The sequence below is a fragment of the Tamandua tetradactyla genome, chromosome 8 (genome assembly GCF_023851605.1).
Source record: "Tamandua tetradactyla isolate mTamTet1 chromosome 8, mTamTet1.pri, whole genome shotgun sequence".
Lineage (NCBI taxonomy): Eukaryota > Metazoa > Chordata > Mammalia > Pilosa > Myrmecophagidae > Tamandua > Tamandua tetradactyla.
Genome location: NC_135334.1, coordinates 24,976,162 through 24,987,370, shown reverse-complemented (window position 1 = coordinate 24,987,370; position 11,209 = coordinate 24,976,162). Strand labels below are relative to the sequence as shown.

The 11,209-nt window shown below is 44.5% G+C and overlaps 1 non-coding gene across 1 annotated transcript; it reads right to left on the bottom strand.

Moving 5' to 3' along the window:
• Positions 1-3,688: 3,688 nt before the first annotated feature.
• Positions 3,689-3,822, bottom strand: LOC143645443 (U4 spliceosomal RNA). The gene has a single exon (XR_013157148.1). It is a non-coding gene; the product is annotated as a U4 spliceosomal RNA (small nuclear RNA).
• Between the last annotated feature and the right edge of the window lie 7,387 nt (positions 3,823-11,209).

Below are 11,209 nucleotides of genomic sequence, written 5' to 3'. Positions count from 1 at the left end.
TATTATAGCGCTGGCCCTGACATCCCTGCCTTTAAAGCATTTCCTTGGAGAGGAATTTTAATGTGTGCTGAAAACAGCAGCAGGAGTGAGAAGTGGGCAAGGAGAGCAGAGAACTCAGTTTTCCTGGGCAGGTGAAGGGGGCCTGCGCTGCATTGTTTTAAAGTTCAAAGAGACAGTTTCAAGAAACTTGCATTCATTTATTTCTTATTTCCAGCAAAGCGGGAAGATAGAGTGACAACGCCAGTTCTCAAAGGGCCAGTTCAATGTGGAGTTGACCTGTCTGAGTGGGGGGGGGGGGGGGGGGGGGGGGGGGTTGGTGGGTGGGGAGAGGAAAAAGAGGGAAAGTGCTGCTTTGAGCAGAGTGAAGGAGGAAGTGTGTTTTGAGGGGTCATGCTGTCCATCCCTCTGCCTCTGTAATCTTTTGATGCAGGGAGGCCTTCTCTGTCTCCCAAATAGGGACAGAAGTGGGCAGAGCCTCAGTCATAATTAATTTTGCTTTCTTTTCCTTTTCTATGTTTCTTTTTTCTTTTGAGGGTCAAATTATCACGAAGGTTCAGAATTTTCATTCTTGAGATTTATTTCTCAGAAATGAAGCCACACTTACTTGAAGATAATAATCATATAAACACATAAGGATGCTTATCACAACATTACTTGTAGTGGCCAAAATTAAAATAATAAAATGAATGCCTATCAACAGGAATATGGCCAAATAAGTTACAGTTCATTCTCACAAAGAGTGAATTAGAGCTTCCTATATTAGTAATGATTTCCATGACCCACTGGTGAGTGAGGAAAAGCAGGATGCAGAGGTACATAATCATCTCTCGTGCATGCAATTTTTTTTGCGTCTGTCTGTCTGGGATTATATGGGCACAGAGTAGGATATAGAAAGACACATATCAGGTTTGTAACATAAGTTGAGAGTGGTGTGGGGGACATGGTATGGGGAACCAGAAAACAAAAATGAAAAAAACCCTGCATTTAAAAACAGTGTATGTGATAAGATTTTAAATGTGCAGATTATGTATGTGTGGGCACATATAAACTTAAAGAAATAAAAGAGATTGAGGTAGAAGTAAATTCATTTGCAGAGAGATTTAAACAGTAGAATTCCATTTCCATGAAAACACCAAATAAAAAGCCTAAGTATGTGCACGAGTGAAGAGAGGGAGTGTGAGCAGAATGGATTGCGAGGCAGTCACAATAGCCAAAAGGTGAAACAACATGAGTGTCTGTCAACAAATAAATGGATAAACAAAATATGAATCTTCTCCTAACACTCTATCCACCAAGCAGAACTCCCCATTTCACCCTCCCCCAGCTCCTCCCTTCCAAACCTCTAATCTACTTTCTGTCTCTGCAAATTAGTTATTTCTTGATAACTCAGATAAGTGACATCATACAATATTTGTCCTTATGTGCTTTGCTTATATCACTCATTATAATGTTTTCAAGGTTCATCTACGTTGCAGAACATTTCAGAACTTCATTCCTTCTTACGACTGAATACTTTTCCATTGTGTGTATATACCGGATTTTATTTATCCATTCATCTGTTCATGGGCACTTAGGTTGCTTTAGGCTATTGTGAATAATGCTGCTATGAACATCGGTATACAAATACCTGTCTGAGTCCCTGCTTTCAGTTCTTTTGGGTACATATCTGGAAGTGGGATTGCCAGGTCGTATGGTAATTCTATGTTCAAATTTCTGAGGAACAGCCAAACTAATTTCCACAGGGGCTGCACATTTTATATCCCCACCATCGATGTATAAGTGTTCCAATTTTTCTGCAACCTTGTCAACACTTGTTATTTACTGCTTTTTAATAGTAATCCTAGTAGGTGTGAAGTGGTAGCTCACTGTGGTTCTGATTTGCATTTCCCTGATGACTAATGTTTTTGAGCATCCTTTCCTGTGCTTATTGACCATTTATATGTGCACTTTGGAAAAATGCCTATTCAAGTCCTTTGCCCATTTTAATTAATTAATTTATATTTTTAAATAAAAAATATTTTTATTACTAAATCTCTACACACGTACAGTCCATACATGGTATACAATACCGGCTCACAGCATCATCACATAGTTGTGTATTCATCACCATGATCATTTTTAGAACATTTGCATTACTCCAGGAATAAAAATAAAAAGAATAAATAAAAAACTCATACTTCCCATAATCCTTACCCCCTCCCTCTTACTGACTGTTAGTATTTCAATCTACACCATTTTTTACCTTTTATCCCTCCTGCTATTTATTTATTTTTATTCTTATTTTTTTATTCACCTGCCATACACTGGATAAAAGGAGCATCAGACACAAGGTTTTCACAATCACATGATAGCATTGTAACATCTATATTGTTACACAGTCATCTTCAAGAACCAAAGCTACTGGAACACAGCTCAACAGTTTCAGGTACTTCCCTCCAGCCATTCTAAAACACCATAAACTAAAAAGGGATATCTATATAATGCTTAAGAATAACCTCCAGGATAAGCTCTTGACTCTGTTTGAAATCTCTCAGCCACTTATGTTTATTTTGTCTCATTTCTCTCTTTTCCCTTTTGGTCACAAAGGCTTTCTCAATCCCATGATGCTGGGTCCCAGCTCATCCCCAGGGGTTCTGTCCCCAGGATGATTTACACCCCTGGGAGTCATGTTGCATATGAAGGAGGAGGGCAGTGAGTTCACCTGTTGAGTTGGCTTAGGGAGAGATGCCATATCTGAACAACAAAAGAGGTTCTCTGGTGGTGACTCTTAGGCATAATCATAAGTAGGCTTAGCTTCTCCTTTGCAGGAATATGTTTCATAGAGGCAAACGCCAAGATTACAGGCTCAGCCTATTGAATTTTGTTGTCCCCACTGCATGTGAGAATATCAGGAATTCCCAGATGGGGAAGTTGAATATTTCCTCCTTTCTCCCCAGTCCTCCAAGAGGACTTTGCAAATACATTTTTATTCTCTGCCCAGATTACCCTGGGATGTTCTGGCTTTTGCCCATTTTTAAGTTCAGTTGTTTGTCTTTTTGGTGTTGCATTGTAAAAGTTCTTTTCATATTCTGGATATTAAGCTCTTATCAGATAGATGGTTTCTACATATTTTCTCCTATTCTGTTGTCTTTTCGCTTTCTTGTATTTCTTTGATACACAAAAATTTGTGATTTTGATGAAATCAAATGTATCTGTTGCTTCTTTTGTTATTTGTGCTTTTAGTGCCATATCTAAAAATCCATTGTCAAATCCCAGTCATGAAGATTTGCCCCTATATACCTTCTCAGAAGCTTTTGCTTTTAGCTCTTATGTTTAGGTGCTTGATCTGTTTAGGACTAACTTTGTATATGGTGTGAGGTAGGGGTTCAGTTTCATTCTTTTGCATGTAGATTTCTAGTTGTCCTAGCACCACTTGTTGAAGAGATGATTATTTTACTATTGCATGTGCTTGGCACCTTGTTGAAAATTACCTGACCATAGAAGTGTGGGTCTATCTCTGGTCTTTCAATTCAACTCCTGTCTATTTGTCTATCATTATGCCACTAACCACAGTTTGAATTACTTTAGTTTTTAGTACATTTTGAAATCTGGAAGGGTGGATCCTTCAATTCTATTCTTTTTCAAAATTGTTTTGGCTATTCAGGGAGCCTTTTAGTGCCACATGAATTTGAGGATTGGATTTTCCATTTCTGCAAAAAGATTGCTAGAATTCTGAAAGGGATTGAATTGCATCTGTAGATTTCTATGGGAAAAGTTTTCAACAAGCAATAATCGTACCTCAGATAACCCACATTGACTATGATGCTGCCATTGCACAAAGCTATATAGATTGCTTTGGGTAGTAATGATGTCTTAACAATATTAAGTTTTCCAATCCACAGATATGGATGTCTTGCCATTTATTTAGGCCCAATTTAATTTCTTTCAACCGTGTTTTGTAGTTTACAGGGTACAAGTCTTTCACATCCTCAGGTCAGTTTATTCTTAGAGATTTCTTTCTTTTAGATGCTATTGTAAATGGAATTGCTTTCTTAATTTCTTCTTTGGAGAAGTATGTTTTTTTTGGATATACTTCAAAGCCCTTGCCAGTGAGGGGCTCTCTGGTTCCAGTGATCCAGTTCAGTGGGAAATGGGGGAAGACGAACTGGAGGGTGAAAAGAATAAATTCCCTGTGAGGAGTGTGCCCACACTAATTTGAGTATCCATTATATACCACTTATTATGCTAGATCTTCTATTTGGGGCCTATATTCTTTCCAGGAACACTGAAGGCTACTGAAGCCAAGCACAGACCCTAGTTCAGAACGCATCCTTTTGCCCTCTTCCTCAGCTCAATGCAGCCAGCTGTGCATGATCCCCAAGGGAGGAAAGCATGAGTCTGTGCCTGTCTCTGGCCTGGATCTGGCAGAGTCCAGGCCAGTAGCTCCCAATGAGCACCCAGTTATCCAAGTGAAAACCAGCTCCCCTTAGGAAAACTTGAGCTGAAATGCCATCATCGTTTTCCTGGAGGTTGTTGTTCATATACAACACAATTTGTTCTTTCTTTCTCATGCATTCATTTCATTGTTCCCAGATCCCCAAGAACTTGGCAATGAGCATGTGAAATATGTGTGTATGTGTGCATGAGTGTGTGCAAGCATACATGGGTGTCGGTCAATGCGTCTGTGGGTTTGTGTATGTGAGTGTGTCTGTGTTTATATGCAAATGTGCTGTGGGTTGAGGATGGCAGCCTCTCTTGGCCCTTCTGGGCCCTTGCCCTGAATGACCTGGGTTTGTGGAAACTAGTCCTGTCCTAACTCTGGACAAAAGTCAGCTGCTACTCTTTGGGGATCTACAGAGGGGCCCATTGGCTTGTAAACCAAGGAGTAGCTGAGAACCAGTAGCAGGGTAGCAGGGTTGCAGCTCTTTGGGGCCATTGTTCAGAGCCCAGCTGAGACACCTACCATCTTAGGACATTGAAGAGGCCCGTTAAACTAGGAGAGATTTCTTTTCCTGAGGCACTGTAGTAGTAATAGTAGTAATAATTAAACAATAAAAATAGAATTAATTTTACAAGGGTATGCTGCTATTCACTCATAATGAAGATGAAAGCACTTGGCTGACGATGCCTGTTATTTCAGGGGTAGTTAGGTTCATTAATGCTCAGAGCCACCAGGAGACTTGGAGAGGAGCTGGATTAGTGAGCTCAGAAAGCCCCCAGTGGGACCCCCTGTTCTACCCTCCTAGTTATGGGCCTTCAGAAGGAACCTCTCAGGGGGTGCAAGGGCAGTTCAATGGTAGAATTCTCACTTGCCTTGTGGGAAATCCAGTTTCGATTCTTGGTCCACGCACTTCTCAAAAACCAAACAAACCAGCAAAACAAACAAAAAAAACCCAAACAAACAAACAAAAATTCAACAAATGGTGCTGCAATAATGGGCTACTCACATGGAAAAATGATGAAATGTGACTCCAGCATATACCATAAAAAAAAAACAACAAATACACAAAGGGAACCCTCAGACCCACAGCTGCCTTGGATCAAAAGAAGAGCTTAGAGGATCCTTGTGGGAGGTTAGTGACAGAGAGTACGTTGATGCTCGGTAAATGGTCATTCTCTGCCCACTTCAGATTGATGGGGTTTTGCAATGATCTCTCGGAGACCTGTAAACTCAGTGTCTCAATTTTCTTATCTGAAAAATGGGGTGTTAGTATTGCCCTATCCAGCTCACAGGGTGAAGTTGGTTTCAAAGCCCGAAATGTTCCTGAGTGATGTACTTTCAGCCTCCCCCAGGTAAGACCTTGCAGCCCCTGGACCTCTGTGGCCCAGACTTGCATCATCAGCTCTGTTACCCAGTCTGCTCCCCACATTCCCGTCTGGGGCCAGCCTGGAGCTCTAGGGTCCCTGGAGGAAGCAATTTCTCACCTAGAGAGAAACTTATCTTCCTCTTGGTAGAGAGGCAGCTGCAGGCTGGGCCTGGGTCTGGGAGCCCCACCACCCTCTGGCCTTCCTTCCCCATGCTGGGACACAGTTGGATGAGGAGTGGGCACCCATCTAATCCATGTGCCTTCCCTTTAAGTGGCTCTGTGTTGTGCTTTGTGGTCTTTTCAGTTTATCTTCTCAGGATTTGGAACTGGAGAGCAGTCGCTCCTGCGACTCTAAACTTGCTCAATTGCCAGACACCAGAGATTCACTCCCTACCCTCATTTCTGTTTTGCACCTCCCCGTGGGGAGAGAGTGGGTACCTGCCTCCGGGGGCTTGGAGAGGGGCTCATATGGCCTTCTAGAGGCTTCCACAGAGAGAGAAAGAGCTGCAGAGGATGTAAAGGAGGATATGAAGAAGCAGGAAAAGGAGGAGAAGCCAGGAGATTATAAGAGATCAAGAAGAGGCTGTTTAAACACATGGCAAGCTATATGGGGAGCTGAGCTCCAGTAGCTGAGCAGAGCTGGAGGCTGCTTGAGGCTGGCACTGAGAAGAAGGTGCATTTCCTAGAAGTTGGTCTGTCTTCCAGCAAGGGCCTCAGGGACCTCAGGCAATACTTAGCTCCCAGAGGGCAGGGCTGGGGCATCTGTGCACCTTATCTTGGCTCAGGGGGCAACAGATACTTATTCAAAACATCTTCTGCATGGGGCAGACATCAGGCGGGGATTGTGTGTGTGTGTGTGTGAGTGTGTGGTTGTAAGTGTGTGCAGATGCTTGTGTGAGACACATTTCTCAGTGTAGACTATGACTGCACACATTCATATCTTTTTTGTGTCTGAATGTACAAGTGCACACACCTGCTCAAAAGGCATCTAGGCTATCTGAACTCCTGACCGGCCACCTCCCATGCCACACCAGTGGGAACTAGCACCGTCCCTCTGTGTCAGGGCCGCTCTGTCTGGTCACTCCCCCTAGCAATCAAGCTTTCAGGTAGGTAGCAATTCCAGGTGGCTGCCTTGTTTCTGCTGGGCTGAATTCACAACTGGCACATGTTCAGGGACTGGCAGTTGAGCAGAGGCCTCACTGTTAGGTTCTTGTGTCATCCTTATGATAAACCACTGGGTGTGTGGACAGAGCCCTTTACAGAGGCAGAAACCAGGACGCAGAGTCTCAAAACCTTTACCTTTTGATGTCAGATCCAGTACTGTCTCCTCTGCCCCGAATGCCACTGGGTATTCTTCATTCTACTTAGGCTCATCTCCTCTCATATCACTAACTCTTTAACTCTAGGGGCCAGAGCGCACAGGAGAGATTGGGGACTGACTTCCCCCAGCCCATGACCTTCCTGGCTGGGTTCATGTGATTGGGTTTTGGAGCCTGTAGAGTCTGAATCTCTGCTCCTGGAGGGATTTTGAGGTTGGAAGAGGTTCTTATGTGTAGGAGGGACGGGGTCTGGCTATCAGTAACTCAGGGCGGCTTTTTGGTTTTCGAATCTGTTGGGTCTGTGTTCAAATCCTATTATATGATTGAGGAAATCACACTCCCTCTCTGCATCTCAGTTTTCTCATCTGTAAAATGGGAATAATTATAATAATAACAGCTAATATAGAATGCCAACAACACAACAGGCTCAGTTTTAAGTAGTTATTATATACTAATTTCATCCTTAGAGCAATTTAGTTAGGTAGGTATTATTATCTCCATTTAACAGATGAGGAAACTGAGGCCCAGAAAAGTAAGTCACTTGCCCAGCATTTCACTGTTAGTAGGCAGCAAATATGAAGTTTGGACCCAGGCAGCTCGGGTGAAGCATCTGCCTGTAACACCACAGCCCTTCTCAACGGGGCTGGGCAACCATTTGAACCTAGAAACAGGTTAACAACATGTGGTGATTTTGAAACGTCTGGCAAACTCTCGGACACTCTCTCAAAAGGCGGAATCCAGGTCTCCTGCCTTGGACTTGGGTTACTGCCTTAAGGAATCAGATGACAGCTCACGTGATCCTACCTGATTTCCGAGGCTGGGTAAGGAAGGGCCTTTCAGCTTCTGCAGGTCTCTCCGTGTGTACTTGCTACAGGAGCCTCAGATACCATCTAAGGAGCCTGGCCACCTTGAAGCTGCCATGTGGGTAGACTACACGGGGAGGGTGAGGCGCCCGAGGAGGCTCCAGCCTGGGCTCCCGCGACACGTGGAGTGAAGAACCCTCCGAGGCGCCCCCAGCCCAGCTGCCTCCTATTCACCACTGCCTGGTGGGTTCAATCAGGTCTCAGATTTGTGGGCAAAATAATGAGTGTTCTTGGTCTGTTTGGGTGTATTGGGCATTTTGCTAGGCAGCAGGAGATGACCAACCAAAAATACTTATCTCATAATAGTTGACAAGATATTGAGAATGTGTGAGTTAAGTTCCTGTCAGGAATGCCACCTCCCTTCCTCTGACCCATCAGTCCTCTCTGGGTCCCCTCATCAATACTTCTTAATTGGTCTTCAAACAGAAGCCATTTGTGCATCAGCTAAATAGCCACATTGTAAAATTATGGAAACCAGTACAGTGGGTCTCGGTGTTCTCAGGTACCTTCAGAGACCTTTCCAAAAATACAGATGCTCCAAAATACCATCTTAGAGATGGCTGCAGTATGGACAGTGAACTACTGGTGGTCCGGAAAAAAAAATTCTTGCTGACCTGGAGGCCATCAGTGGTAAATGCCCTTTGGGGTCACACTGTACTACTGGGCTTGTCTTAGACTGTAAGTTTTGTGAGGATAAGGAATTTAGTTCTGTTTTATTCTTTATATTTTGTGAATTTCAGCACTATCTCCACAAGAGAGATATCACATATCAGAGTATAATGAGACAAATGCAGGTGTATCCAAAGGAAGAGAAGGGAGAAATGAAAGAGAATACAGGGAGAAAGAAGGGAAAAAAGAAAAGGAGGAAGGGAGGGGAGGAAAATGCAAGAGAAAATGGGAGGAAGGCAAGGAAAAGGGCTTAAGATGAAAGGGGAAATGTCAAACGGAGAAAAAGTCCAACCCTGCTGGGCTCCTCCCTGTGCCTAGCTGAGTCCCGGCACTGGGGAAGGCTGGAAGGCTCGTCCCTAGATCTGCCCACCTCCCTTTATGCCAGGGCTGGCCTCGCACACACAGCTTTTGCCTGCAGCTCAACACCCTGAGCTCCTTAAATAGCTCTGAACCTCACTGAGTGGTAGATAAACATTTGTTTCACAGCTCACAAAGCAGAGCTGCTGGCTACCGGCAGGTTTGATGCAATGAGTTCCATTCTGGACCCCTGGGAGCATTTAGAATGGGCTCTTCTTTGCCCAGGCTGCCAGTCAAGCTGGTACCAAGGGGGAAGAAAAAACAAACTCACAGCATTAATCTCTTTCCCATCATCACCATCCAGATCTGAAATTCCCAGGAGCCAAACTACCCCATTCTGCTGGGATGGGACTGGGAAGCAGGGTGCTTCAGGTACCTAGGGTGGAGTGCCACAAAAGAGGGACATGGCCGCTACCTTTCTCCTGAGTCCTCAGGATACGGTCTGGCTTCATGACCAGTCCAAAATACAACCCCTTTTCAGGAGCTGGAAATTGCCAGCAGAATCTACAGTCCCTTCATGTCTCTGCTTGCCCCAGACAGCCTTCTGCATCTGAGGACCCTGATTCCAAAGAAAGGGAGCATGGGTAGGGCGGACTGGGTTGGCAGCGCTGTCCTTGTCCACTGCTGTCCATCATTCAGAACGTGCCTGGAGCTTCCTGCTCCCCTCGGTGCTCAGGGAGCCATGGCCGGCCGGGAAGCGCAGGGCTCTGCTGTCTGCCCAGCGTTCCCATCACCGGGGGGCTGGGAGGCTGGGGGTGGCATGCTGACTTTCCTCTCTGTTCTCTTCCTCCCAAACTCACTTCAGGACAAAATGACATTCTGTCGGAAGGAGCTGAGGACCGGTTGATATGATGAATAAATGTAATTACGTTGTTGGCCTTTCAGCACTTCCTCTATGGATATTAATAATCATTAGTGCCCCACTGTTTTGTATGACACGGGGGCCTGCCAGCCGCAGCACCAGGCAGGTCACTGCCCCGGCCCCCTTGCTCACACCCCCACTGGCACCACCTCATTTTCTCTGGAATTTCAGGAAGGAAATGAACTAGCTAAGACAGTGGGTGGAAAATTAAAAGGGGAGAAAACAAATCAGAGGGGGAAGTGATTTCATTTTTCAGCTAAATTTGTTGTGGAATTGGCCTCTGGACTGTTAAGATTGGGATTTCCTAGGGGTCCCCGTGTCTCCTCCCCGGGCTCCAGGCAGGAGTGGCCATGAAAATTTATCTCCATTTCCTTCAAGTTCCGGGGGCTGAGAGAAATTGGAAAATGAGTTCAGAGGCAGGCCTGAATTTCCCCACTAATGCAAGTTAGGTGGCAAGAATAGGATTAATAAGCTGAAATGGCAGGTGGTGAGACACAGGGTGGACTTCCTTGGAGTCCACTCTTCAGAACGGCAGCAGCTTGGTTTACTGAAAGAGTTTAGGCCTTGGAATTCCAGAGTGGGATTAACAAACTGGCTCTGTTACATGCTAGCATCATGCCCTCAGCTATAGGAGATAACACAATGGGGGAAGCATTTAGGTGAGAAGACGCAACATCTTTACATCTGTGTGATCTTGGGCAAATTGCATACTCTTTCTTAGCCTCAAGCTCACCTTCAGAAACATGTTTCTGAAACAGGGCAGCATGTAATAAATAATAAATGCTAGTCCTGGTCCAGTGGCATTGATTGTGAAACAGTGGAGTTGATTGCGCATATCTCTTGTCAAATTCATGTTCAATGACATTAATTGGTCACATGAAATTGGCTATGATGAAAGTATTTACACCATAGAAATTGGCAAGTGTGACAGGTCAGGGCCTTTTGTTTTTTCTCTCCGAGGAGTTGATGGTTTGGTATTTACCAGTGCACTACTCTTTTAGTCCCATTTCAGCTGTCTGAAATTGCAGGGTCTTAGAGCATGTCCTCAGGCTCCTGATAGCCTCCAGCCAGCCCTTTGGATGATCTGTTTGCCTCCCATACACCACAACAAACTGCTCACTTCTAACCGGGATTGTCAAAATCTCCTCGAGGCCCCATTAGAAAGCTGCAACTCCTTGATCTATTCAGCACCAAGAGGCAATTGTCCAGGAAGTTGATTGTAGTTCAAATCCAGTAACAATTCAAAATGTTTTTGGGTCAGAAAATCGGGTGTGATCAATCAGTAATGTAATCCTTTGCTGGTAGAACACAAAAACAAAGCCCCACCTTGCCTCTTAAACACAGCATCATTAG